We start from the raw sequence: 27,719 nt of genomic DNA on the forward strand, positions 1-27,719 counted from the left end.
TGACCTTGGAATCTATGAGCTGGGAACAAAACCCAAGTCTCCGGATTTCTAGTCCTGTGCTTTAACCACAAGACCATCCTGCACACTTTAAAGTGCCTGTACTGACCCAGGTCTATGGGTGCTTGGCTGGGAAAGGGTAATTTTATCATAGGGTTTTGTTGCTTTTACTCTAGACAAAGAAAAACATGAGTGCTACAGTTATGTTTGTGGGAGGTAACTTAACACACATCTTGACTTCCATTCAGTACAAGGAAAGCTCTGCATTCTTCTGTAGATACACACAATCCCATTTTCATTTACAGTTCTGGTCTGACCTTTCAGTGCACTATTTTATTCAGTTTCTCTAATTCTAAAAAAAAAGGAGACATCTATTTTCAAACAAACAAATCCTTCTTTTCTTTAAAATGTACAAACCCGATTATATTTTATACTGTTCTGCAGCTCAAATATAAACAAAATGTTTCCCCTCCCCCTAGCAACCCCAGTTTCCTCTCTGCAAAAAAAAAATCTCTCAGTTCAGATCATTACTCAGGTTAGGAAGCCAAGTTTCAAGCTCAGGCTCGATCAAAAGGCTTTCCCCCACCGGTTTCCCCTCCGCCAAAGAGACGCTGCTATGAACAACCCTTCTGAAGACAAGAATTCAGTACAGAAATTCAATATAGTGCTTAGCCCAGTGTAGAGTGACTATTACTTCTCCTTCAGCTGTAGGGTTCACCTCTCAACCCTCCTACCAAGAAAGTTAACAGCCCTAAAATTATTCTTTTCTGTTTTAAAGGTTAAGGGCCAGAACCACAACTAGTGTAAACAGGCAGAGCTCTAGTGACTTCAGTGGAGCTCTTCAGATTTGCATCAGCAGAGAATCTGGCTTTAGATTGACTGTAATTCTTCTGCAGCAGGGTTGATGCTGGCTTGGGTTCACTATCCAGGTGCCGAGTGTTAATTTAGCTAAGCTCTTCTAACTGAAAAGGAGAGAGAAACTGGAGATTGCTTTGCTTTCTTTAGGCAACAGATAGTTCATTATTTCTCCCCAACAACTTCACTTTATGAAAATGTTTCTTCATTTTTATTTTTGAATCTTCACATTTGTCTCATCTTTGCCTTTACTGGTTTTTTAATTAACATTACTAGATTTCCTCAGAAGGAAACAAAACCAGAAAATAGAATAAAGTGCAGGAGGAAGTGAATGGAACCCGTGGGCAGCTATTTAAAGAGTCAGTGATGCCTCATGGAAAACTCTGAAACACATTCCGTCTAGTGACAACTCTGCTGCTCCAGCCTCAAGTCAGTTATTTGTTTTCCTTGGGTTCCTTATAATTAGGGTGACCAGATAGCAAGGGTGAAAAATTGGGACAAGGGATGGGGGGTAATTGGCACCTATATAAGCCAAAGCTCCAAATATCGGGACTGTCTTTATAAAATTGGGACATCTGGTCGCCCGACTTATAATGAGGGACACTGGCATAGAAAGACCTCTGTTTCTTGAGAATTCATCCACTCTTGCTGCTCATTCCCCAGCTGATGCTGGGATATGGTTCGCAATGTCTGAATCATCTCCACAGCTCCCGGATGGGAGGTCACTGGCAGAGTGGAATTTCACATGTGTGGGGTGGGAGCGCAGGGGCAGACCTGACAAGTGTCATACATGCATCATTCATGACACAAACACACACACTTGGCAGTTCTGTCAGGCCTGTCCACATATCTGGTAAAGAAAAGTTTTGAGAGAGAGACAGAGACTCCTCTGGTGCAAAGTACCCTGTAGCCTGGGGTAAGGGCACTGAGCTGCAAGCCAGGAGACAACGAGTCTGACTTTCCATTCATTCCCTGTGTGCTGTCAGCAGCTTTGTACATCTCACAACCCATATTCCTAACTAAGCCCTCGGTCCCCTACCTAAGGAGGCAACTATCATTCATGCACTTTAAAGATGAGGTCACCTTAGGCCAGAGGTGAGCAAACTACAGCCCGCGGGCCACGTTCTGTGCGGGCCCCAAGCTCCCAGCCGGCCCCGGCCCCTCCTCTGCTGTCCCGCCTCCCCCGCAGCCTCAGCTCGCCCTGCCGGCAGCGCGGCAGGCACTGGCCGGGCGGCGTGGCTCAGGGGCAGATTTAACAGTGAACACAGGGTGCCCTGGCACAAGTCCCCCCAACAACAGGGGGCCCCAGGGCCAGGCACTCGGGCAGCTCAGCACTGGCGCACCCCCTGCGGGGGGGAGGGGGCTGCACTGCGGGGGCAGGGGAGCAGGTGGGCGGTGCGGGTGGCGGCAGCGCAGGGAAAGCGGGCGGAGGACTCAGGAGAAGCAGGGAGAGAAGTGGTGGTTTTCCCCTTCAAAGCTGCACCTCCTGAGTCCTCCGCCCACGTTCGCAGGGCCCCATTCCAGAAGGGGCTGGCCGTCGGGGGACAGGGAGCAGGGGGGGTGGATAAGGGGTGGGATCCCAGGGGGCGGTTAGGGGCAGGGATCCTGGGAGGGGGTGGTCAGGAGACAAGGAGCAGGGGGGGTTGGATGGGTCACAGGTTCTGAGGGGGGCAGTCAGGGGGAGGGAAGTGGCAGATGGGGCCAGGCTGTTTGGGGAGGAACAGCCTTCCCTACCCGGCCCTCCATACTGTTCCGCAACCCCGATGTGGCCCTCGGGCCAAAAAGTTTCCCCACCCCTGCCTTAGGCAGTGCTTCTGTGACAAACCCAAGTCTTAGCCACTTTACCACATTGCCTTTAAGAACGGATGTACAACATTATGTGCTTGGCTCTCCTGTCTTGAACTACTAGACCACACTCTGCTCCCAGGGCCAGGAACAGAACTTGGGAATCCTGGTACCTGCTGTCTCACAAATAGCTGGCTAGCCCACTGGCAAAGTGTGTCAGTCTTCCTCTGCAGCCGGGTCCACTTAGAGGAGCAGCCTACTGTCCCCACCAATTGCTCAAGTAAAAGAATTCTGCGCTGCGGCTCTAAAGGGCCTGAGTTCAAGACCTGTTAGCAATCCTTGTGGAAAATAAAAGCGTGTGGTCGTGGAATTAAAGACAGTATCAGTTTTGTCCTCATGAGCTCTGCAAAGTAGGAATCTACCCCAATGCAGACCTGCTACAGAGCACAGGAGGGGGATTTCCCTTTGGTGCTCCCTAGCAGATGGGGTCCCTTGGTTGGATGTGGGAGCATGGTAAGAAGGAGCTTAGGGAGCCATTGGGTTTATGTGGAAAAAGGCAAAGGCTGGATCTACTTGAAATCTGCTGATTCCCCCATCCCAATGCTCCTAATTGTACCATCAAAATAGATAACAAGTGTATCTGTTCCTAAGCACATCAAACATACCCAAGACCTTGAAGCAACCATACTGCAAAACCCCAAATCCAACGTCTGGCTCCCACTGGACCAGCCAATTTTGGCTACAACTCCCAGAATTCTAGTACCTGCATAAAGAACAAGTCTAGTCACTCCTGTGCACCAACAAATCTGAACCCCAATGCTTCCTGGTGCAACAATGCTGCAAAAACCTGGATCCACGGTTCTTTTCCCGGAGACCTTCTAAAGTCTGTAGGAAGAGCAGAGGAAGGGCCAGCTGAGTTTGGTGGCAGTGGGTTGGGGCTGGGAAGCCACGGATCCACTGAAACTGAAATTTCGTTTGCATAGAAAACTTTTATACCCTATGTATAAAGTTTACCGTGAGTTTGAAAACAGCACGTGCTGAGCTCATAGTTTGCCACAGAAACTGGGGCACTTGTTCCCTTGAAAACTACAGCCCTGATTCTCCTATCTTGCACCTTGTTGTTATTTACACCTGAGCAATGTGAATGTAAAATGCCCACCAGAATCCTCACACTTTCACTCCAGCAGTGGCATTTACACTTAGCTTTACCCAGGTGGGGCTGGGGTGTGGGGAAAGGCTGAATCTTGCTCACTGTTTCCTCCCAGTCAAGAGCTGCTGAATGGTTTCTTCTCAAACTCTCCACAAGAATAGTGCCTCAATTCAGTCCAGTTTTGTGCAACTGAAATCAAGGGGTTAGAAAGGAAACATTTAGGCAGCCTTAGACTGGTTGGGCCCGCTAGGGAAAAAAGCTTTTTAGAATTTTTTCCATCAGACGTCGGTAGCTCTACGTACTCAAAAGACTCCTCTGCTCAGCCTCACTGGGAACATTCTCAGTCTTGCACAGCAAATAACCTTCCCTCGCCCTGTGCACAAGGAAATCTTGCTCACCTGGTGGCTACGGAAAGCTTTCTGCATGTTGAGAACATGGCTAAATTCAAGCACCTAGGAAAGCCAGTACTACAGTACCTGTGCCTGGCCTGGGGTCAAAGGGAGAGTCTTAGTCTTTGTCTTGGCAGCCATCTGAAATGCTGTGATGTGGTGGGGAGTGAAGGTTTCCTGCACATTTACTTTCACCAGTGGTTTGGGGCTGGCCAAATAACCCCCAGTCTCTTTAACATGCGCCATCCCTGATACACACGGCTCTCTTTGACTCAAGTTAAAAGGCTCACCTTATGCAGGGCTGTAATTAGAGCAAGGCTGGATACAAATCTCCTTCTGATTACTGCAATGATTACATTGACCGAGACCCCGGAGGGCTGCCAATAGCAGGCATGGTGAATTCGATTTGTGCAGCGGTGGGAATGCTGGTCCCAACTGTCCTCTTATAAGGTAGTCTCTACAGAGGGAGCCCAGGTGAGAAATCCATCACTCCAGCAGCCCCTGATTAATAAACTAAAGGTGGAAAGAACTCAGCAGGTGGAATGGAAGAACAAAATAAACACGACCCCAGAATCCTGACTGGCCCTTCTGACTGCAGATCCCAGCAGAGCAATAAAGACCTGCTAATAAGCAGCCTTTTAAAAGTCAGAGACAATGGTGTTTAATGTATAGTTAAAATAAATTACTTGCCTTTCCAGAACTTTTTTTTAAATCGTGAACCTGTTTCCAATAACAAAACGCTGTAAAACCATCTAGTCCACCAAGACACTTTTAGCGTTCACGTAACGTAGCCAGGAGTTAGGACGGTAATGCTCCCTTAAGTGCACCATCAGCAGGAGCCTTGACAGTTAGAGGAGACAGAAGAAACTAGAGGAAAACTAGCTATTTCAGTGCAAAAGGAGTGTACCCAAAACAACTGCGGGAATTCACCAGGGACGTACTGCAGGGAGTTCTCAGGAGATCTAGCACCAACTTGAGGGGATAGTTGGGGTGATTTCCCAAACCCCGGTACAGTCCCCACTTCTCTGATTACTGCTAGACCTGCCATGTCAGAGACACCTTATCCCTGGTGCTCAGGAAATATTTCTCAACATCACATTTGCTTTTTGCCTTTGGAATAAACATCAGGTATTTTCAAAACATTTTCTCAGAGGATTCTCTCCTTCAGATCCCACTAGAAGCCCGGTGTACATAATCTCACACACCCTGCAAACTGTGCTAGCTGAATACCATGCTATTCTATCAACAGCTCTGTATATTTTTCAAGAGCAAACTCTAAACATTTCTAAGTTTGTTTGCCCAGTGGTTCTGCATCTCTCCTTAGTTGTGGCCATGAGAACGTGATTTGTTTAAATGGGAAAACAAACAAGCAGAGTCTGCAGTCCCTCTCTCCATTTCCTCTGCCACACTTGCACTTGGGGCATAGGCTAATCAGGGCAGAGGGGAAGGGAAATTTGTTGGAGCTCCTTATTAAAGTTCCAAGAGTATATCAGCTGCAGCAGCACCTGACAATATGCTGCTGGGGCACATACCCATTTCTTAAATAATCTATGTCTGACACAGAAATCAGAGAGATCCCTATTGTAGATGAAGATTTAAAATAATCTATTAACAGTGCAAATTGCTCAATCTACTTCTCTAACACTTCAACAGTCCTGCAAGGAGATGAATGTGAAGTCAACAGAGTCCAAACATTCTCCACAGGGGGAACTCTGGGGAATCATCACTGCAAGTGAGAGCAGAGTGTCCCAGACTGCATGCATGTAAACTGCCACAAGGTCAACTTTAGGGGGTTTCCAGCTTCCCCAGCACTTTAATTAGTTAATAATTCAATTAGGATTTTTCATTTTGATGCAATTAGAGTTTCTCTACTAAATTGTTTTATTTTCCTTTTTTCCTTTTCTAAATAATAATTGAAATGCATGTTGTGCTGGGGAAAGGAGCCAGACTGAATGCCCTCTGTCCACAGAACAGGAGCAACCCAGAAAATGAGAGCATATGTTTCCCTTGTTCCACCCCACCTCAATCCTCCACTAGAAGGTTTCCTTCTAAGGCTGAGTGGGATTCCCTCAGCGCCCCTCTGCTGAGGCTGTCAACAAGGGGGCCAGTTAGTGCCATTATAGTAGGTTTTTTGGCTTTTGAGATGCCCCATCATCACCCTCCACTCCTCGATTCATTTCAGGCAGGCTACAGTTTTACTCCTATCAGAAAGCTGGATTCTGACCACGCTGTGTAAATTATTCTATGGGAAACGGAATGTAAAATTTCTACAGCACAGAGATTGTGTAAACCCAGCAAACAATGACAACTGCTAAGGAACATTAGTAGGTCTCTTCTGCCACAGGCTCTAGGGGATCCCTGAAACATACTAATAAAGTCAGGACAAAAGGGCCAAGAGCCATAAAGGAGGGGATGCTGGGGAGTCCAGACGCCTGCTTTCCAGATGATAAAGCCTAAAAGTGTCCCAGCCTGCTGACAATGGTAATGTTCAAACAGATGAAGTAAGCGCTCAGAAGCCATGAGCTACCTATCAGCAGTAGAGCAGAGTTCAGATTCTATTGCTGAAGCTGCAAGTCATGTCAATTGCCCCAACGATGTTCACTTGCCAGAGTTTAACTGGGCCAGAGACACTTTTGTGGTAGCTGCACAATTAGTTCCAATTCTCAAAGGCTCAGAAAATGAAAAAAAAAAAAAAAACCCAGTCCTTCCCATCAACACCGTACCTAGAATAAATATCCACACATTTGCATGCAGCAGTTCAGTGCATGTCTGCATTTCAGAACACACCTTTGGCTGCATCACAGGTGCTATTAATTTCCATTGAGAAGGATTGGGGAGCTTAAATCATTAGAGCTCATTTACACAAACTTAATACATTTTTTTAAAACTGCCTCATTTTATGCTGATGTGGAGGTGTTAATCTCCAATGAAATATTGACAAGAATAAAATGCCCAACATGTTTAGCCTTCTAAAGGCCCTTTATTCCACTATTCTAGCAAATGTTGCCACTCTCCCTTATTGCACTCGTCTTGCAGATATTTCTCTCTCGGGATTTGGACAGTCGCTCTGATACAAAGCCTCACTGCAGAACTTTGCTAAAGTAGTTGCATATTGTAATCAGATGTTGCATGACAGCATCCCTATTATTTGCCACTTGCTTTCTTCTACTAATAACCCCTCCCCCTCCAAAAAACCCAGCCATTCCAGACTGATGGCTCCCAAACTGCCAGTGCTACCCGGTACCACCAGTGACAGTCCCGGACAGGACTCCCTGAGAACATCAGTTATACATGCACTTCAATTAACATTCAAACTGCAATTTATTTATTTGCCAGCACTGGCGCTTGGGCTGCCTGGCGAAGGATCAAGAGAAACAAGCCGTTCATGTTTACAGGATACAGGAGTCCTACATCCAGTAACTCCTGGTTACTCATTTACAGTGACCTCATCGGGGAGACATGCCTGAGTGTTACAACGGCCCTTACTTCACTTCTGCCCAATCTGCTGCACCTCCCTCCCCCCCTCTGACCTGACCACAGCTGATAAGAGGGAAAAAAACCCTCCCTGAACATTCATTGCCTAATATGAAGCAATCAGGATTTCATTACCTGCATCGACACGGCTCCTATGCCCCCTGCACTGCAGCTTTCTCTCTCTCATGACTGTGCCTTGTAAGAGACAGGAACCCTGAGTCTCCAGGGGGATGTTCTGATGGGCTGTAATAGAAAAGGTTACTTTAAAGCTCCTTATTTGGGCAGTGATGTAAAGGGAAGTTGTTCAGTGAGCACCACCCACTTTTTTCCATTCACTACACATTGTTTCCTGTTGTCAAGCAGCTGCTGTAGCTTTCGATACAGACAAGGGAATCCTTCAGCCCTTGGCTGGCTCTCATGCATTGCACAACTTGTTCACAGCGCATTACTGACACAACCATCTCCTGGGCCAAACTCCTTATACTTCTAGCAAACATTTCCTCCTTTAAAAATTTGCAAAAATCCATCAACTCTTGACCACAGACACTGACATAAAAATCTCTCTCTCTCTCTCTCACACACACACACACACACAGAGCCCCTCCATCACAAATGCTCACTTGCTGGCAGGCTAGTGCCATCTGAAAGTGGCTAAGTGAGACTGTTGTCACAATCGTTCTCAAAACCAATCTGCAGCAGTGGGTAAAGCTCAGACTGCATCTCACTGCAAGTCTCTGTTAAGGAGCCTGCCCTGCCTCTGGACTGTAAGGTGCTCAGATACCAGGCTGACAGGTGCTGTATCACAATCTAAGCCGAATAAGACAGAACAAGGACTGTCTGTCCCAGCAAGAATCACTTGCCAAATTCCAATCTCAATAAGAAACTAATGGGCTATGGGGCCAGTGCTATCTGCAGAAGAGTCTCTCTCAGGGGCAGACACCCTGATAAGGGATGGGTAGATCAGCCTGAAGCCAACCCACCTTGGTGTACTGGCTACCAGCTGATGGGACCGGCCCTGTGGCTCAGTGCTAGGGCAGCTGAGCTCCTCCTGAGCCAGCTGTCACCTCCCCGTGCAGCATGGACAGCAGCAGAGCTGAGTGGCTGCTGCAGGCTCTGGCGCTGCCTTCCGTCAGCCAAATGCACTTACCAGGAGGACACAAGCTGAGAGCAGAAAGCAGCCCCTGGAGATGCCCTGCAGGCACCAGCAGCTCTGCTGAGACCCGAGCCCTGTGCAGGCAGAGGCGCTGGGAGAAACGAGCAAAGGGGAGGCAGAAAACAATCAGAGAGAGAGAGAGTGTGTGTGCGCCCACCCACTCCCCCAGCCCCATCTCTGGCGTCTGCCCCTCGCCATCCTCCTCAGCCTGCCTCATCTCTCCATCCCCACATCCTCCTCCCGCGCTGCCCAGCCCCCGCCCCGTGACACGCGCCCTCCCACTCGCGCTCGGGTTTGTTTCCCCGCTCGGCGGGGGCTCGGCCCGGCCCCAGGGCGCACTCGCGGCGCGGCGCGGCGCTGCGCGGGTCCCCGGCTCCGGCGAGGGGTGGGTCGCACAGCGCCCGGCCGCCCCCTGCGAGCTGCGCTGGGCCGACACTGCCCCGCTCCCGCCGGGGAGGCTGGAGCTCGGGGGCCGATGCAGGGAGCAGCCGGGCCGGGGCAGGAGGGATTCTCAGCCGCGTTTCCAGCTCCAGCAGCTGCAGCCCGGGGCCGGGGGCAAGGCGTGGGGAAGGGGCCCTGCCCAGGGAACCGAAGCGGGGGTGGGGATCTAGCCAGGGACAAGGCTGGTGGCCCCCAGGAAAAGGGGTGATTTTAACACGTGTTAACTGAGATGTGCCAAACAGCCTGGGCTGGACACGCAAGGGGCAGTTTGAACAGGTGTGAGCTGGCTCCAGGATTTAGCCCGAGCAGTTAACAGGTTAAAACCACGGCTTGCCTGGCGTACACTGGGATCTGGACGTTGCTAAGCTGACCCGTGTTAACATGTTTTTCTTAGTGTAGACTTGGCCTTAGAGGCAAAGCTTGGAAGATGTGAAAATGCCACTCCTCTCAATCTGGGTTAGGCTGTTTACTCCCCTGGGAATAGGGCACACAGCCTCTTCTCATGGAGTGTGAACAGGAGAGCCCTGCACACCCCTCCTTGGAGAGGGGGAGGGAAAGGCCACAGGGATCATTTACATCAGGCTTCCCACCACAGGACACTCTCCAGCTGAAAAACAGAACAGGCACCTTCCAGGGCTCACAGCAGCATCAGACAGCCACGTTGCACCTCCCCTGCCTAGCACGGGACACACACAGTAACGTTCATTGTATGGCAGTGTCATAAGGGGACTCGCACCAGAGCTTCCACTGACCCATCACTAAGTCAAGCCAGGAAAGTCCCCAATCTGCACACACTGAATCACTTGCTCTCTGCTGTTTAGCCAGTGCTCTCCCTTAAACAGATCCGGTGCCAGCTCGTGCAGCGCTCTTGAGCCATTGGGAAGTACCACGAGGCGATGCCATGCTTCCAGCCTGGCCTCCACTGTGTGTAGGGTGAACCAGGGAGGGGAGAGTCCTGCTGGGAGCAGATAAGTCTGAAGCCGTTAACATTTGGTTACACTTCTAGTTCCTACACTACATTCACTGCAGCCTGCAAGCCTCTCTGTGTTGCTTGGCCCTGCCATTCAATGAGAGCACTGTGTCCCTTATGACAGCAGAGCAACTACCTACAAGTATGAGACTATCTCTAGCATGCCCTGATCACACATCAGCCACAGCTGTGGGAAAGGAGCCAGGCTTCCAACTTCATTTTCACTCAGATTTTACATGATGAAGCTTTCACAAGCGATGACACCAAAACAGCTTTTCTACAGAATTGCTGCATTAACTCTTGAGGACGCTGAACTCAGCCCATAGACAAAAAGCTGTGGGATACCTGTGTGCCTGACTGTAGCGGGGCAGTCACTCCGCTCTGGCCCTGAAAGGGTTAAAAGCCAGTCCTTGCAGAGGGCTGGGGCTGAGAGCCAATAAGAAGAGGCTGGGAGGCAGCCAATCAGGGCCAAGCTGGGCCCTATAAAAGAGCTGCAGGGCCAGCTGGTAGAGGTCAGTCTCACTCCAGCCTAAGAGTGAGAAGGGTCTATCTTCCTGGGAGAACAGGGTACCTGAGGCAGACCAGTGGTGGGGAGTTCCAGCCTGGCAACTCCCCAGGCTGAGGCTTTGTCTAAGGCCTAAAGAGGTACGGGGGCTGCAGAGGTGTAGCTGGGGGATAAACAGAAGCAGCTGGTCCTACCCCCTTGCTAGTGATGAATGGCCATTACAGACCCCAGTCTGCTCCAGAGAATGGGGGCTGGATGATGACTGGCAGTAGCCACTGAGGCAAGGTGGATATGGAGGGTTGCAGGTTCCCCTGGGAGGGGAGACCCAGAGTGTGGGGGTAGTGCTGGGGGCAGAACCCCAAGGTAAAGGGCACTGGATGGACACAGGGCCTGTGGCAGACAAGACACGGGCTGGCAGGAGATGCTCTGGGGCTGGAAAAGAGCTAATTCCTGGACTGACCAGCAGGAGGTGCCATGGCAGTGAGTCAGCGATCTGCTACACTGACCTTACAAGCTAAACTGTGTGAAGGGGCAGTGTGCCTATGCCGTCCTCAGTACAGCGAACAGGGCCTGGGAAAGTGTCAAAACTCATCCTTATTCCTGGGGTTTGGCCTTACTGGAAATACAGAAATATTGCCATGACATAAACCTCATTCTAAGTGTCCCCCCAAGACTAGGAGTTCCTAGGGTTTCCTTTTGGGACTGCTCTGTCCTAATTCTCTACACCCCAAAGAGGCACTCAGACCCTTTATCGTCTAGATGGAGCTAACTGGACTGCCAAAACCAGCATGACTCAGCAGTAAATACCCTCACTCTTAACACCAATTTTTAGCACCTTCAGCGATTGAACAGAAGAGCCCTGGATTCCTATACAGGGTTTTAGAGTCTGTTGCTGTTATAGATTAAGAGGCACATTGGGTGGATGTATAATACATGCATGTTAAGAGGTCCACTGTATAATAACTAATAGATTTTTAAGAGGGGCACTCATTCAGGGGGGATTTGGCATTATACTTATAAAGTGCTTTGTGGGAGGGGGGGTTAAGTCACTGCCACTGGTGCCCATAGCTGAACTGAAAGGATTACCTTTATCTTCGCAGGTGCAGACAAAATGTTCCATTGTAAAGAGAGGACATGGCTGCAATAAGACAAAAGATCTGCCAAAAGAGACCGGCATGGGCTTGTTCCTGTTCCATGTGGTGATGGCAATGGATTTCAATGGGTGTTTTTAGTGGCTCCCATATACTATGGGGTTTCCAAGATGATGGATAGAATGTATGGATTCAAGTCCTGAGACCATCTCAGAGGACAAAGCAACAAAATGTTGAGCTTTGAATGCAGGCAGCTGTGGGAAGTCAGGGTTTTTACAAACCACAAGAATAGCTTTGCATCTAAGGCCAGGTCTACACTTCAAACTTTTGCCGGCATAGTAATGTTGGGTTAGGGATACGATTTTTTTATGTACAATATTTCCCTATAGCACAAAGAGATACAGGGAAAAAAGATGCTCTACCGGCAAAAGTATACTGGTTCCTGAACAAGATTGATCTGTACTGGCTATTTTAAAAATCATTGCCAAGCCTTCATGCCCTTCCCTCTGCAGGCTTTCCAATATCAGGGCAGCCTTAAAGCTGTGTGAGGTCCCTATAAGGGAAATAATGACTCTGACAGGCAAACAGTAGGATATGCTTTTCTGGGTGGACATCAATGGGATTGTATTTCTGTTCAGTACATTAATTTTCCTGAAGAGCTACTTTTATCACTGGAAATCTACCACCAAAACCCCATGCTGCCCTGTCCCCAGTCTGACACAGCACAACTTCATTTCAACCCCAAAATGCTTCAATATCAGAAATGACAAAACAGCCGCTAAGTGTACAGTAGACATAGAGCCGCTTTGTGTGTGTGCGCACGGACTAATTCCTTAGGGCTCCAACTCAGCTCCTCTCATTCATGGCAAAAAGGAGGGTTAGACTGTGAAGGGGCGGGGGGGTCTTATATTTAATTTTACACACCCACAAACTCCCTCCACTAAATTCACACTTGATGTAAGGGGGTGCAGTTAAAGAGAGTTGCACCCATTTACTGATACCAAGGTGTGAATTTGACCTGTCTCTCTCCAAAGATGGATGAGTGGTAAAGCCTTCAGTGCAGTCATGCCACACCAACCAGAAAGATTCTAAAACAGCAAAACCGGAAGGGCGGTTATAGTGTAAAATGTGACTTGGTGAATATTTCCCCTTACACTGACTTGTCCAGATTAAAATAATTCCATCAAAACATTAGCTTTCCCCATGGCCGGAACTGAAAACCCCACTTAGCACCTGAACATCCAGCTTCTTGCCAGTTAAATAAATAAAGACATGAGGCTGTATCTGGAGCTGAGCTGAGCGTTGTGGTGTTCTGCATGAGACAGAACAGAGTCCATACTGCTTCCTTGTAGCAGAATCAACCCCGCAGAGCCAGCAGGCAAACAAACATCTTTGTGTTACTGATGGTGGCAGACATGACTCGAAGACGCACAGGGCAGATACAAGGAGCAGTTCCTTTTCTAACTCTAAATACACTTTAGTATTTGCATATTCACAGAATGAATGTGGTGCAGCTCTCACGCAAACACTTTGAGAAACACGAGGATACCTAACACACAGATTTAACAGTCAGTTTGGTCTATCACTGGCTGAGGCAGTGGGAGGAAAAATCAGTTGTATCCCTATCATTTCGTAAGGTTCTCAGATACCATGGTGATGAGTCGGGTAGAAATGAATTGATTAGATTAGCTAAGTAAATAGACAGATTCCCTCTGAAGCACGTGAGTCTCTTTTCCTTCCTCTCATATAGGGCAGCTGAAAGGGTCTCTCAGGAGCCACTTGGTAAATTTCCACCTCCCAATTTGATGGGAGGTGAGGAGATAATCTTGTTGCCTGTGATGTGAGTCCTGCCCTCTCTGGATAGTACTGATAAACCATCCCCACCTGAGAGCACTTAACCCCAGGGCTCATAAAAGATGGGGACTGAAGGGTGAATTGTTTGCCTTTGCAATGCATCCTATAACACCAAGCATCAGCTTCTTTCATCACATTTCCCAGGAGAAGATACCATACATAGATCCTCTCTCACAAAACACACACATCACTCCAAGCTGCAGTCAATTGGATTCTGTGCCACATTGCTCATAAAGTCAGTATATTTTTCAGCTGAATAGTATGACCATTGAAGTGCAATTAATACAAATGTGGTTGCCCAGCAGGTTTGCTTCTTTCCCTGGTTGGGAGAAAGTGTTTTTGTTTAAATGGGAAAATAAAAGGAAAATTCCCCAGGGACTCTCCTCCTCCTGTCTGCAAAACTCAAGGATACATGGGGTTTAACAAAGGCTAAAGGTGAACGGCTTTATGGGAGCCCTTTGTTAACATCCCGGCAGTGGGAGACTGCCCTCCCAACAGGAACACTGTCCACAATTCCATTCTGGTTAAAATAACCACACTTGACTTCACATTTGAAGGCTAGACTGTTCTCTCCCCGAAGCATTTTGACAAAGTTGCCAGGGAATATCTCCTCATACCCCCTCTCATTCCTGCTGACCTTATCCTGGCCCAGGATGTGCACAAGTTGCCTACAGTCTTGAAGTCCTCTTTAAAGCTGTTCATAGAATGAAGGAAATCGCCCTGTACCTCTCTTGTTCTGACCCTTTCACTGTTTTTCCTAGTTCCCTGAAGTTTAACCTAGCACAGAGCTTTCCAAAACAGTGGTCCACAAAGCCTACTCTGGTGGTCTGCACAGTTCTGGTTGGCCACATGCTCCTCTAACTGTCCTCCTTGTTTCCAGCAGCTAAATTACATTAACAGAAGCTAAAATTACATTAAATATTTTCCTGATGTTATTTTTCCACATTAGCAATTGCTGTAGTTGCCCAGGTATGCTATATAATTGTAAATGGGACAGGAGGTGTCCATTACAAAACACTGCACTAAGGTTTGGCTTAACCTATGAAAAGATTTGGGAACCCTGTTGTTCTTGAATTAGAGCTGGAAACTGTGAACCAGGACTCCTGGGTTTTCTTCCCGGCTCTTCTAATGACTCAATATACAACTTTGGGCATATCACTTCACCTCTCTGTAGCCCAGTCTTCCCACCTGCAAGATGGGTCTATTAATATCTACCTGCCTCATGAATATTTAGTACGACTGTGTAAAGTGCTATATGATCCTCTCATGGGGTTAGTACATTATAGTTTCTGCACTAGAACAAGGGACTGGGAGTCAGCGCTTCTGGGTTGTATTTGGAAAGTTTGGGACTTCAGTGGTTGAAGGAGGGGCCTAAGAATCAGGAGTAACATTTTCAAAAACATGGAAGCAACTTGGGGCCCAGAGTGTTAATGGAATTTAGGAGCCAAGAGACACAGAGAGGCACCTAGTGGGATCTTACAAAATAATCAATAAAATCAACGGGAGTTAGGCACTGAGGTGCTTTTGAAAATCCCACTGTCTATTTACATCTTTAGGTGCCTAAATACCTTTATAAATCTGGTTCTAGGGGACTAAGGGCCAGATTTTCAAAGGTATTTGGACACCTAACTTCCATTGATTTAAATCACTGAGTTGCTTTTGAAAATTTTACCCTAGCACTCCTGGGTTTTATTCTCAGTTCTAATATTGGCTTGCTTCTCTCAGTACCTCAGTCTCTTCATCTGTAAAATGGGGATCATAATGTTACCAATCTCCCAGGGGTATTGTGATACTGAATTACTATTTTGAAAGCATTCAGGAGACTCTCAGATGGAAAAGAGAATAGTCCCTGCAAAGTATCATTACTATTCCAGCATTTACATTAAAGATGCTTTAGTCCTGCTAAGTAACAGGCATGAGGAATCATTATGCTAATTTTAGACATAGCATCTGCTCAATGTTAAAGCTGAAACCTTTTGTCTTGAAAATAATTAAAATGATTTTTCTTCTGAATTGACATTTGTCAGACAACATGTTGAGAGTAGAAATTATAGCAAACCATGTTTTTTTAGTGGAATAACCAGTGGGGACAAGTACCATACTGTGGTGAAAAGTACTAGCATCCAGAACTAGCTGCATTTTACTATGACAAGAACTACTGATAGGTATCAAGTATCAGAGGGGTAGCCGTGATAGTCTGGATCTGTAAAAGCAGATTCTTTGCTGCTTTTACAGATCCAGACTAACTAGGATTCTTTGCTGCTTTTACTGATAGGTACAAAATCCAAGTTGATATGACTGCCGATTCAGATGCTTTTTGCCAGCAGTCATGTGGGTCACAGTCACAGAGCTAGCTGAACCTCTGTCCCCACAGCTGGTCTCTCTGAGTGCACCCCTTCAGGTGTTAGGTCTTGTGGATCCTGGGGTGGAATTGTGTGATTGTCTCACTCTTAGACTGGGCTCTGGGTAGCGACCATGCTTACCCAGCTTGCCCAACATGGTTCAGCACCTGAGGTTCTTCCCTACAGGAATCTGTGATCAGATGACTAGGGAGGAGTATAAAAATATTGCTCGAGCATGCAGGGGTGTAATCGGGAAGGACAAGGCACGATTGGAATTGCAGCTAGCAAGGGATGTGAAGGGTAACAAGAAGGGTTTCTACAGGTATGTTAGCAACAAGGTGGTGGTCAGGGGAAGTGTGGGGCCCTTACTGAATGGGGGAAGCAACACAGTGACAGATGATGTGGAAAAAGCTGAAGTACTCAATGCTTTTTTGCCTCTGTCTTCACAGACAAGGTCAGCTCCCAGACTGCTGTACACGGCTAGACAGCATGGGGAGGAGGTGAGCAGGCTTCAGTGGTGAAAGAACAGGTTAAGGACTATTTAGAAAAGCTGGACATTCACATGTCCAGGGGTCCAGATCTAATGCATCCAAGGGTGCTGAGGGAGTTGGCTTATGTGACTGCAGAGCCATTGGCCATTATCTTTGAAAATTCGTGGCGATTGGGGGAGGTCCCGGATAATTGGAAAAAGGCTAATATAGTGCCTGTGATGGGTTGGATCACAGAAACCCCCCTGGGAGCTGCCAACCGATGTGCCAAGACTACCTCTGCTCCTGTTTTCCCTGCCAGCTCAGGACTCCAGCACCCCGACTTGCTGAGCCAGACGCTCCCATCTGCTCCAACAAAGACCCAGGGTCTGAATTACTTGCCCCAAAGCTGCAGATTTACCTGAAAGCAGCGCACAGAAGTGTTCCTGTCTTTAACATTCAGATGCCCAACTCCCAATGGGGTCTAAACCCAAATAAATCTATTTTACCCTGTACAAAGCTTATGCAGGGTAAACTCATAAACTGTTTGCCCTCTATAACACTGATAGAGAGATATGCACAGCTGTTTGCTCCCCCAGGTATTATTACATACTCTGGGTCAATTAATAAGTAAAAAGTGATTTTATTAAATATAGAAAATAGGATTTAAGTGGTTTCAAGTAGTAACAGACAAAGTAGTAACAAACAACAAAGTCACCAAGCAAAATAAAATGAAATGCGCAAATCTATGTCTAATCAAACTCAATACAGATAATCTCACCCTCAGAGATGTTTCAGTAAGTTTTTCCCTCAGACTGGACACCTTCCAGGCCTGGGCACAATTCTTTCCCCTGGTACAGCTCTTGTTCCAGCTCAGGTGGTAGCTAGAGGATTCCTCATGATGGCTCCTCTCCCGCTTTGTTCTGTTCCACCCCTTTATACATCTTTTGCATAAGGCGGGAATCCTTTGTCCCTCTCTGGGTTCCCACCCCCTTCTTCTCAATGGAAAGACACCAGGTTAAAGATGGATTCCAGTGCAGGTGACATGATCACATGTCACTGCAGGGCTTCATTGCGCACTTGCCAGCACACACGTATACAGGAAGACTTACAGGTAAAACACACCCATCTGCAGACAATTGTCCTGGTTAATGGGAGTCATCAAGATTCCAATTAACGGCCCACACTTTGCACAATTACAATAGGCCCTCAGAGTTATATTTCATATTTCTAGTTTAGAGTGGTACATTTATACAAATAGGATGATCACACTCAGTAGATAATAAGCTTTGTAATGATACCTTACAAGAGACCTTTTACATGAAGCATATCTCAGTTACATTATATTCACTCATTATCAATTTTTTATAAAATCATATAGACTGCAATGTCACAGTGCCCATATTAAAAAACGGAAGAAAGAGAACCCGGGGAACTACAGACGGGTCAGCCTCACTTCAGTCCTGGCATAATCATGGACCAGGTTCTCAAGGAATCCATTTTGAAACACTTGGAGGAGAGGAAGGTGATCAGAAACAGTCAACATGGATTCACCAAGGGCAAGTCATGCCTGACCAACTTGATTACCTTCTGTGATGAGATAACTGGCTCTGCAGATATGGGGAAAGCGGTGGATGTGATATATCTTGACTTTAGCAAAGCATTTGATACAGTCTCCCTCAGTATTCTTGCCAGCAAGTTAAAGACGAATGGATTGGATGAATGGACTATGAGGTGGATAGAAAGCTGGCTAGATCATCGGGCTCAACAGGCAGTGATCAACGGCTCGATGTCTAGTTGGCAGACGGTATCAAGTGTAGTGCCCCAGTGGTCGATCCTGGGGCCAGTTTTGTTCAACATCTTTATTAATGATCTGGATGATGGGATGAATTGCACCCTCAGCAAGTTTGCAGATGACACTAAGCTGGGGGGAGAGGTAGATAACGCTGGAGGATAGGGACAGGGTCCAGAGTGACCTAGACAAATTGGAGGATTGGGCCAAAAGATATCTGGTGAGGTTCAACAAGGACCAGTGTAGAGTCCTGAACTTAAGATTGAAGAATCCCATGCACTGCTATAGGCTGGGGATCGACTGGCTAAGCAGCAGTTCTGCAGAAAAGGACCAGGGGATTACAGTGGACGAGAAGCTGGATATGTGTCAGCAGTGTATCCTTGTTGCCAAGAAAGCCAACAGCATATTGGGCTGTATTAGTAGGAGAATTGCCAGCAGATCAAGGGAAGCAATTATTCCCCTCTATTCGGCATTGGCGAGGCTGCACCTGGAGTACTGTGTCCAGTTTTGGTCCCCCCACTAGAGAAGGGATGTGGACAAATTGGAGAGAGTCCTGCGGAGGGCAACAAAAATGATTAGGGGGCTGGAGCACATGACTTACAAGGAGAGGCTGAGGGAACTGGGGTTATTGAGTCTGCACAAGAGAAGAGAGGGGATTTGATAGCAGCCTTCAACTACCTAAAGGGGGGTTCCAAAGAGGATGGAGCTTGGCTGTTCTCAGTGATGGCAGATGACAGAACAAGGAGCAATGGTCTCAAGTTGCAGTGGGGGAGGTTTAGATTGGATATTAGGAAACACTATTTCACTAGGCGGGTGGTGAAGCACTGGAATGGGTTCCCTAGGGCGGTGGTGGAATCTCCATCCTTAGAGGTTTTTACGGCCCGGCTTGACAAAGCCCTGGCTGGGGTGATTTAGGTGGTGTTGATCCTGCTTTGAGCAGGGGATTTGACTAGATGACCTCCTGAGGTCTCTTCCAACCCTAATCTTCTGTGATTCTATGACAGATGTATATAGTAACCAGCCAGCATTCTTACAACCAAAGCGCTGTCTATTTTAACCATTGGACCAAAGCATTTAGAGATAAAGGATTTTAAAACAACAGTCTACATCCATGTCTGTTTTGCCTAAAGCCCTACTATGCTGTGATGCATTTCGAGACAGGCCTAGCTTCTTCAGAGAGTGTAGCAAGCCCCTGCATCTCTCCCAAAGAACTACCTGAACAGCTATTCCCCTCTTGAGGGACAGTCCTTTTAATCTGCTGGTTCCTGGGCCTTTGCCCTGCTCGTCAAAACCAGAACTGTACGTTGGCTGGAATTAGGAGTTGGAATCTTTAAAGATATTAGTTCGGCTGTTGTCTCTTAACAACCCTCAAGTGTTTACTGTCGGGGAGAGGGGAGGTGATTATGTTGAGCCATTTTCCTACCATTCCTGCTTTTTTTTCTTACAACTCCCTTGTTAAACTAAACCAACATATTAACACAATAAATGTCCCAATAACTAGGTCAACATACAGAATCCATAAATTATTACAGAACAGCTCCAATGCCATCATAATATGGTTGGAAATTTAACGTTTTTATGAAATGTGCATTTTGCCATGATCTGTTGGATTGTTCTGCATTCAGGGGATTAATTTACAATAGAATCTGCAGAAAACTGTGGCATTTTGCTCTAGGGCTCTGAAAAATTCTGCAGAATATTAATAACTGAAACTAAGGAGTCACAGTTCAAAATTTGACCTACCTTAGAATTGTTAAAGGATAATCAACTGGAGAAAGTCCGTTGGATTATAAATATATGATCATACAGATCTCAAGGTCCATTCTGAAGTATACCAGGGGTTTGACCCTGTGTCCTTGGCCCACATTTCCTCAATGCCTGATATAATCATCCTCCAACCCCAGTCATTTGCTGTTCAGTGGGACTGTATGTATATAGTTTGTAAAGAATGTTGGCATCCTTTGAAATAGAATTAAAGTGACAGAATTATAATTGTATAGTAGAATTATACATTGTTCAAAAATCCAGCAGTGAGGGCTAAAGCCTGGGTCTCTCTAATGTTGACCTTATCAATACATTTCAAATCACAACAATCATTTATGTCAGTGAAGTCACTATCAAATGTCGTCCCCATTGAAAGTCCTGTTAAAATGTCCAGAAGTCCTGATTTCGAGCCCATGCTTGGAGGCATAGGTGGGAGGTGCTGCCTCACAAGCAGGTGTTCTCAGAGCAGCAGCAGGGAGTCCTAGGACTTTGCCTTTAGTAAGTCCCCCAAATCGCCACACTCCACACACTTTGGTATGTAACCAAATTGTCTCACATGCCTCGGGGGAGCATACTAACCACTGTATGTAATAATCAACTGTGATGTGTGGACATTCCACCCAGAAAGGCCACAACACCTGTAACATTCCAAAAGGGCAGGGAAAGTAATAGAAAAAAATAACCCTCTGAACCAAACAGAACTTAAAAGGAAACAAAGGGCCTAACCTTACCCCAGTGTCACTCTTTAACCAGTGTCAAACCATTCACTCTGGATTTACACCAGTGCTAGAATCAAGCTGCAAAACTAGCTTTGCCCTGTGTTCACCTTGCTGCTGGGCCATGCCAAACACTCAGCAACCAGCAGCAATGATGTAGGCCAGGAGAAGTAACCTGATCCAGGATGTCCGTGGCCACTGGAAGGAACTCAGCATTGTACAGGCAGAACTGCTTGACTGAGCGAAAGCAAAGTGGGTGCTGTAATGCTCTGAGTGCTGTTTAAGTTCACCAGATGGGAACACGTTGCTGATAGGACCACATTATTCTGAATCCGATGTTCTGTGAGAACACCAGGGGTTGAATTCTCAGTTGGGTCTACAGATAGCTCCAGTTTTATAGGCTTGAGTTAGGGTTGCCATTTTTGGTTGGACGTCTGCCCGGAGGTTCCATCACGTGACATAATCTTTAATTAAAGATTCATCTTTAATTCCTGGAGACTCTAGGACAATCATAGAGAATTAGCAACCCTAGCTTGAGTCCAAGCCCGTGTATGTTTCTTGCTTCAATATGGTGCTTTTCTGCTTTCTAGCTTGCCTGGCTCTGGTTCTCGAAACTGTTCATATCCAATAGCCAGAGAGGTGCTTTCTAGTGAGTTGGAACAAGAGGGCTGAATTTTCCAGGTAGGTGCACTAGTATATTTAGTTGGGCCCCAATGCTAAGATTAAATTGAAGACTGTCATCACCTGAGGCTTATACAACATCTGTAACATACTGACACAGTTGCAGTCAATGGAGACACCTGGTCTGAAGCCCCACTGACATAAGGGAGAGGATGGCATTCTCCTTTAGGGCCTTGGACTTTTGTAACTTACTTTTCTCAGGTTCATAACAGCATGCTTGAAGGCCCACCACATCTCCCTGGCCCAGCAGCTGTTGTATAGGGCGAGGTACTGGGGGTGGGGAACACAGTGGATTATATGTGTGTGGGGTAGGTTAATTTCCACTCTATCTATGTTGTCACTGAGTTATTTGATTTGCTCGGGGTAAAGTGACAGGTTTATTTGTTTAGTGTATTTTTAAAAGAGTGCCAAGGGCACACGGACCATTGGGTGGCTGCTCTTTTATTATGGTTTGTAAATAAATATGCATGACTGCTATGCTAACGATAGGTGCCCATTGATCTCAATGAGGTTACCTGGGGAATGAATTTGGCTTCCCTACTATGCTTAACTAAGATGTAATATAAACAGCAAATTTCTCTAGCAAGGACAGATTCAGGAGAGGGTGATGTAAACACACAGCAACAGCAATTGCTGTTACACCTTCCTTCCACAATTTAGATATTTCAGGTACAGTTTAAACAGGGAATTGCTGGAATGAATGGCATGGCTGGAACTGGATAATGTCACAGTCATCTTCATTGGCTCCAGAAGGCAGAAAATCATGCATTGTCCAAAGCTCCTGACCATATGCCTATACTATTAGAACCCAAGAGGCTAATAAAGACACCACATCAACCTGGTTCTTCCAAATCCAGAAGAGCAGCGATCAGAAACTGTTAACTACTAAAGCAACTCGTATCAGCAACACTTATTTGTCCTGGAACTCCACAACCACCTGTACTGTGAAGTCATGTGATCACACAACAGTATATTTTCAAGGAAGGATTATCTCCCTTCATGAAGGGGGCTGTAACAGAATGTGCTATTGCCATGCACATTAATTGCATTAGCTATTTTACACTTCTCCCTGCTAGAGAAACTTGCAGTGTTTTATTTTCAGTGTCTTTTTGAGGTCAGAATTAGCAATTGGAAAATAAAACCATTTTATTAGCCGATTGTGTCCTTTTAACGAATTTTAACAAGACACAAAATATTAAACACTCTACATCCAGTGGCTAAAGGGAACAGGGCCTAGGGGGAGTACTAGATCACCGTAAGTGCTAGTGACTTGTGATGGAGGCTTTGGGGAGGGCAGGAGAGAGAGATCCTTTGAAACATATCGTGTGACCTCAGCAACAGCACAGCACCACAGAGCCAAGTTTTTGCACTGCACAATAATTCGGATAATCATGGCATATTTATGGTAGCCGGATACAGAAATAGCCATTCTGAATTTAGTTAGCGATCATAAAACCAGAAAAGTTATTATTATGCAGGCACCCGTCATGGCTTTGTAAATATAGCTGAGCAAGGATTCAGCCTCTTTGGTATGTATGAAAAATGTAGCACGTCCTTCCCACACCTACAGCACTTACTCTTCAGTATGGAATGAGTTTTCTGAGAATTTACTCTGTTAATTAGCTTACGAGTTAACATTAATTTTAAGATGAGTCCATACATTTAGCATTTGTGTCAGCCTGTTTTTTGTCCCAAATTATCTTAATAATAGACAGTGACTCTAAGTCTTCCATATAGTGATATTTCATTGAAACTTTGTGCATAAGCTGTAAAGACATTTGTAATTAACTTTAGTTATTAATGATTGTTCTGTCTAGTTTTGATTATATAGACTACATCAGGGGTCGGTAACCTTTCAGCAGTGGTGTGCCGAGTCTTCATTTATAAACTCTAATTTAAGGCTTCGCGTGCCAGTAATACATTTTAACGTTTTTTAGAAGGTCTCTCTCTAAGTCTATAATATATAACCAAACTACTGTTATATGTAAAGTAAACAAGGTTTTCAGAATGTTTCAGAAGCTTTATTTAAAATTAAATTAAAATGCAGATCTTATTAGTTTAGTGTGATCCTTGCCCTTGCTGAGTTTTCCAGTGTCTGGTGGCACCTATTTGGATACTTTAAGCTGCACACAGGTTTCTGAGTGATCAGTTGTTAACCGTCTGGAACCCCAGATCGGCAGCTGAGGTGAGTGGAGCTGGCGGCTGGTAGGGCTGAGCAGGGCCAGAGGCCTGGACTCTGTCTGGCAGGGGGCCTGCGTCTGAACTCCAACTGGAAGCAAGGGGAGTGAGGCTGCGGCGGGAACCCGGCTGGCAAGGGCCAGCGGCCAGAACCCCAGAGCGGGTCAGCCCGCCCAGCTCTGGGGTTTCGGCGGTGGGCTGAGCAGCTCAGCCCGTCGCTGCTCTGGGGTTTTGGCTGCCGGCTCCTGCCAGCCGGGGTCTCAGCCCACTGCCAGCCTGGGGTTCCTTCCCACAGTCCAGCAGCAGGCACTGAGTGGGACCGGCAGCAGGACCCCAGCTGGCAAGGAGCCAGCAGCGGGAACCCCAGAGTGCTGGCAGGCTGAGCAGCTCAGCCGCTCCACCTGCCATCAAAAATCGGCTTGCGTGCCACCTTTGGCACGCGTGCCGTAGGTTGCTGACCCCTGGACTACACAGAGTCAGTCAACAGCTCAGATAACTTAAGTGGCAAATTGTGATAGGAGAAGAACCCGACCAATCACCACTCTTCCTTTAGAGCTAATTTGCATGCAACACTCCATTGGTGTAACGAATCAGAGGTATGAAAGACACTGGACAATGTGTCAAGAGTTCTCGTTTGGTAGATTACTTGTATCAACAGCCACTGCTCTTTAAGGTTCTGTGGCCACATGCTAGCTTGGGCATCAGTGCGTGAAAGGGATCCCATAGCACCACTGCCTCAGCTCCACTGTGTACTAGGATAGCACTGCCAAGGGAACGGAGGCAGCAGCACATGGGGTGCCCCTAAAATACAGAGTGCTAAGGACTTTGAAATTGGGCTCCTATAGCATTCTGCTGGTGCACATATATGACTCCCAAACACTTGGGAGCAGGGTGTCTTCAGACTGTTTTCAGATCCAATATTTTCTGTTCCTGTCATAGGTCTCACCCCCACTTGGAGATGTTGGGTTCACAAGATGGGGACCTGCATGGCTCCTTCTAAACTTAAATCCTAGTTTAGATCTGGTAAAAGCTGCCACCACCCAATAATGTACGTGTATTGGGACACAGTCCTTCCCCAAAATCCTTGGGGATCCCAAGAGCCCCAAATTCATGGAGTTCTTATACCTAGGAGAAATAAACCATTCCCCCCTTCTTCTCTCCCCCCTCCCTTTTCCTAGGAGAGATATCAGGAGCCAACTACAGAGGGATGCCTCTCTCCTCCCCTTTCCCTGAGAATCCACCCAAGGAAAGATCAACCAAGTCCTTAACAGAAAAGATTTATTAAAGAATAAAAAGAAAGTAACTGTCTCTGTAATACCCAGATGGAACAATACACAGAGTCTAAACTTATCAATCTCTGGAGAGAATCCCCCCTCCTTTCTTTCTCAGTAAAAGCAATAACAGTACAGAATTAAAGAAATTCTATAGCAAACACACAATTGCAAATGTAGAAATCAAATTATAAGACTAATCCGCCTTTCTAATTAATACTCACTATTGGATAGTAGGAACTACTCCAGGAGAACTTGGAGACATGACTGGCCTCTCTTAGATCCAAAGAGAGAGAACACAGAGCCAACAAGGAACACAGACAAAGGCTTCCCTCCACAGAGATTTGAAATTATCCTGTCCCTTGATTGGTCCTCTGGTCAGGTGTTTCTCAGGTTACTGAGCTTGTTAACCCTTTCCTGGTAAAAGAGACCTTAACCCTGATCTGTTTATTTATGACAGTCCCAAAAGCTCAGATTTTGACATGGTAACATAGTATGGTTAACCCTGCAATCTGGGATATTTCAAAACTGTTTGTAAAAGATTGTACTTTGTTATCAGGTAACATTTTATAGTGTGGCTTCAGTTATTCAAGTTGACTGTTCCTGGTTTAGAAAAAAAATAGATAAATGTGTATCACTTCAAAGCCTAATTTTGACATCTCAAAGCTAATGCTGTGCAAGGAAGATCACAGCTCTCTTAGTTCCACCTTGTGTTGGTTTTCTTTGGTTGGCTATAGTGTAAACAAGATGGACACATAATGATTTAAAGAATCATAGAATCTCAGGGTTGGAAGGGACCTCAGGAGGTCATCTAGTCCAACCCCCTGCTCAAAGCAGGACCAATCCCCAGACAGATTTTTTGCCCCAGTTCCCTAAATGATCCCCTCAAGGATTGAACTCACAACCCTGGGTTTAGCAGGCCAATGCTCAAACCACTGAGCTATTCCTCCCCCCTAAGAATGAAGATCTTTGCAATCACAAGAGCTAGACACTGAGAAACTAAGACCAAAGCAAAATCTGGGGGCCGTACCTCTGTTTTTGCAGTCAGTTCATTTCCTACAGCCACATGTTTTTGAAGCCAGTCTAGGGTCACACAAAGAATTGAGTCTCTATGCCATGCACACCTGAATGCATTTAGGATTCATGCCTACAAGAGATGAGATGACACTACAAGGTCTTGGAGTATGACAAATAGAGATTTCTGGGAACCTGGAGAATGGTACTGATGTCCCAGGAAACTGAAACACAACCTTCAGAATACAGATGACTGAGTCTTCCAAATAAAGACAAGGCACGGCTCATGTGAGAAAAGAGGCAGGGAGCAAATCTAGGGGTGAGGTCAGGTTCCTGACCACAGTGGATTCAGTGAGGTTCTACTATGAAAAGAAATCCACACAAGGTTCATCACTCCAGTGCTTTCCAAACGTACTCTGTCAGGACACTCTGTGCTTCAGCATGCATAATGCTTTGGGGGCCAAGGCCGGCTGGGTGGATCTGCAAATGACATGTATTCCCTTGTAGATTGGGAGGCAGGATGGAATGACCACTGGGCTACTTCATTTGCAAGGTTTCAGCAGTGGCCTCTGAGCCACTCTGCAGCCCGGGGGAAAGAGTCTAATCTCACTGCCTGACCTGACCCCTGTGGACTTCCTTTGCACATAGCTCAGTTCTGTAGCCAGAAAACAGGATTTGGAGCAGAGATGTCAACCAAAACCAAACACAGACATATTCATACATATGGGCACTTCTTTTAAAAACCTGTGCAGGAATTTAGACTGATGGGTGCTACTATCATTGCTGATCTGGTTTATTCTGGTGCTTCCGGGTGGTTCTCATAGGCCCTACCCCTCCGAAGGCCATTACACTAATACCCAGGGCTCTGCCATCCACACTTCACAGTGGCAGGTTGGTGTACAGATCAACAAGGATGATGTTTATCCTGGTATTGCAGGAGTCCCATCCCAAGTTTAAACTAACGTACTTCATTTTGAAACCACATCCTTCATTTACTGTAGGTTAATTCATTCTTCAGGGATGAAATTTAAGTCACTTTCCAAAATGACAGTTGACAAAAGAATATATATTTTTACTACTGCTTTCATTGTATTGTTCAGTTTAAGACTGTGTTGAGGATATACACCTAGCCAATACATTTCATTCAGTATTGTATTGATAGAAAGAAGATAAATGAATTACATTATAGCCCTCTCTTTCTACCTCTCAAATTGCCTTTTCTGTCCTCAAAGGTAAGAGGAAGAATGCTCAAAATTTGTTGTAGTTCGGATTCACCCAGGGCTGCTGTGAAATAGAAAGAGAAAAGCATTTATCCACATAGGTGGGAGTGCTGCCCCAGGCTAATGATCCAACATTAGACAGAGATTTCTGATCCACACCACTTCTGGGTGATATATTTAGCGACTTCATATGAAATTAAATACAGTTCGTATGTGTCCAGTCTTCATGCGTCTATCCATAAAGGGCTGATTTTGGAGGATGTGGCATTTAAAATTCTTTTGCTCACAGTCTTGTCTAGTTCCCCATTATAACACTCAAAACCAGTGTTTCATTCAGTAAAGCCTCTTCCCCAGACACCCCAACCAAGAGAAATCACAAGGTCTAAATGTAAAATCAGTGCTTCAAACTCAGGGGATCTGAGGAAGAGACAGAGAATCAGTACTGTCTGAAAATGCATATTTGAGCTGTCAAGTGCATATGGTGACCAAATAAAAGGGTAAATTTCAAAGCATTTGATTTATTTCTAGAAGGAAAGAGACAGGACAGGCACACAGTAGATTTCAAGGCAGAAAAGCGCTATTACAAATCAAGTTTTTGTTTTTTTCCCTA

General features: G+C 46.2%; 1 protein-coding gene and 1 long non-coding RNA gene across 3 annotated transcripts in view; one reads left to right on the forward strand and one right to left on the reverse strand.

Moving 5' to 3' along the window:
- Positions 1 to 27,719, reverse strand: part of HIVEP3 (HIVEP zinc finger 3) — a 413,559-nt gene that overhangs the window by 169,216 nt on the left and 216,624 nt on the right. Inside the window, exon 1 of one of the 2 annotated variants that reach the window (XM_039511412.1) lies at positions 4,264 to 4,409. The exons of the other annotated variant lie outside the window; for it this stretch is intronic. The gene's annotated coding sequence lies outside the window, so the exon portion shown is untranslated. Of the gene's footprint in view, positions 1 to 4,263; positions 4,410 to 27,719 lie in introns of those variants that run through there. 2 annotated transcript variants of the gene reach the window in all.
- On the forward strand, positions 10,714 to 13,139 carry LOC120389128. The gene is made up of 2 exons (XR_005590776.1): positions 10,714 to 10,859; positions 11,820 to 13,139. It is a non-coding gene; the product is annotated as an uncharacterized LOC120389128 (long non-coding RNA).

Source organism: Mauremys reevesii, linkage group 23 (assembly GCF_016161935.1).
Source record: "Mauremys reevesii isolate NIE-2019 linkage group 23, ASM1616193v1, whole genome shotgun sequence".
Lineage (NCBI taxonomy): Eukaryota > Metazoa > Chordata > Testudines > Geoemydidae > Mauremys > Mauremys reevesii.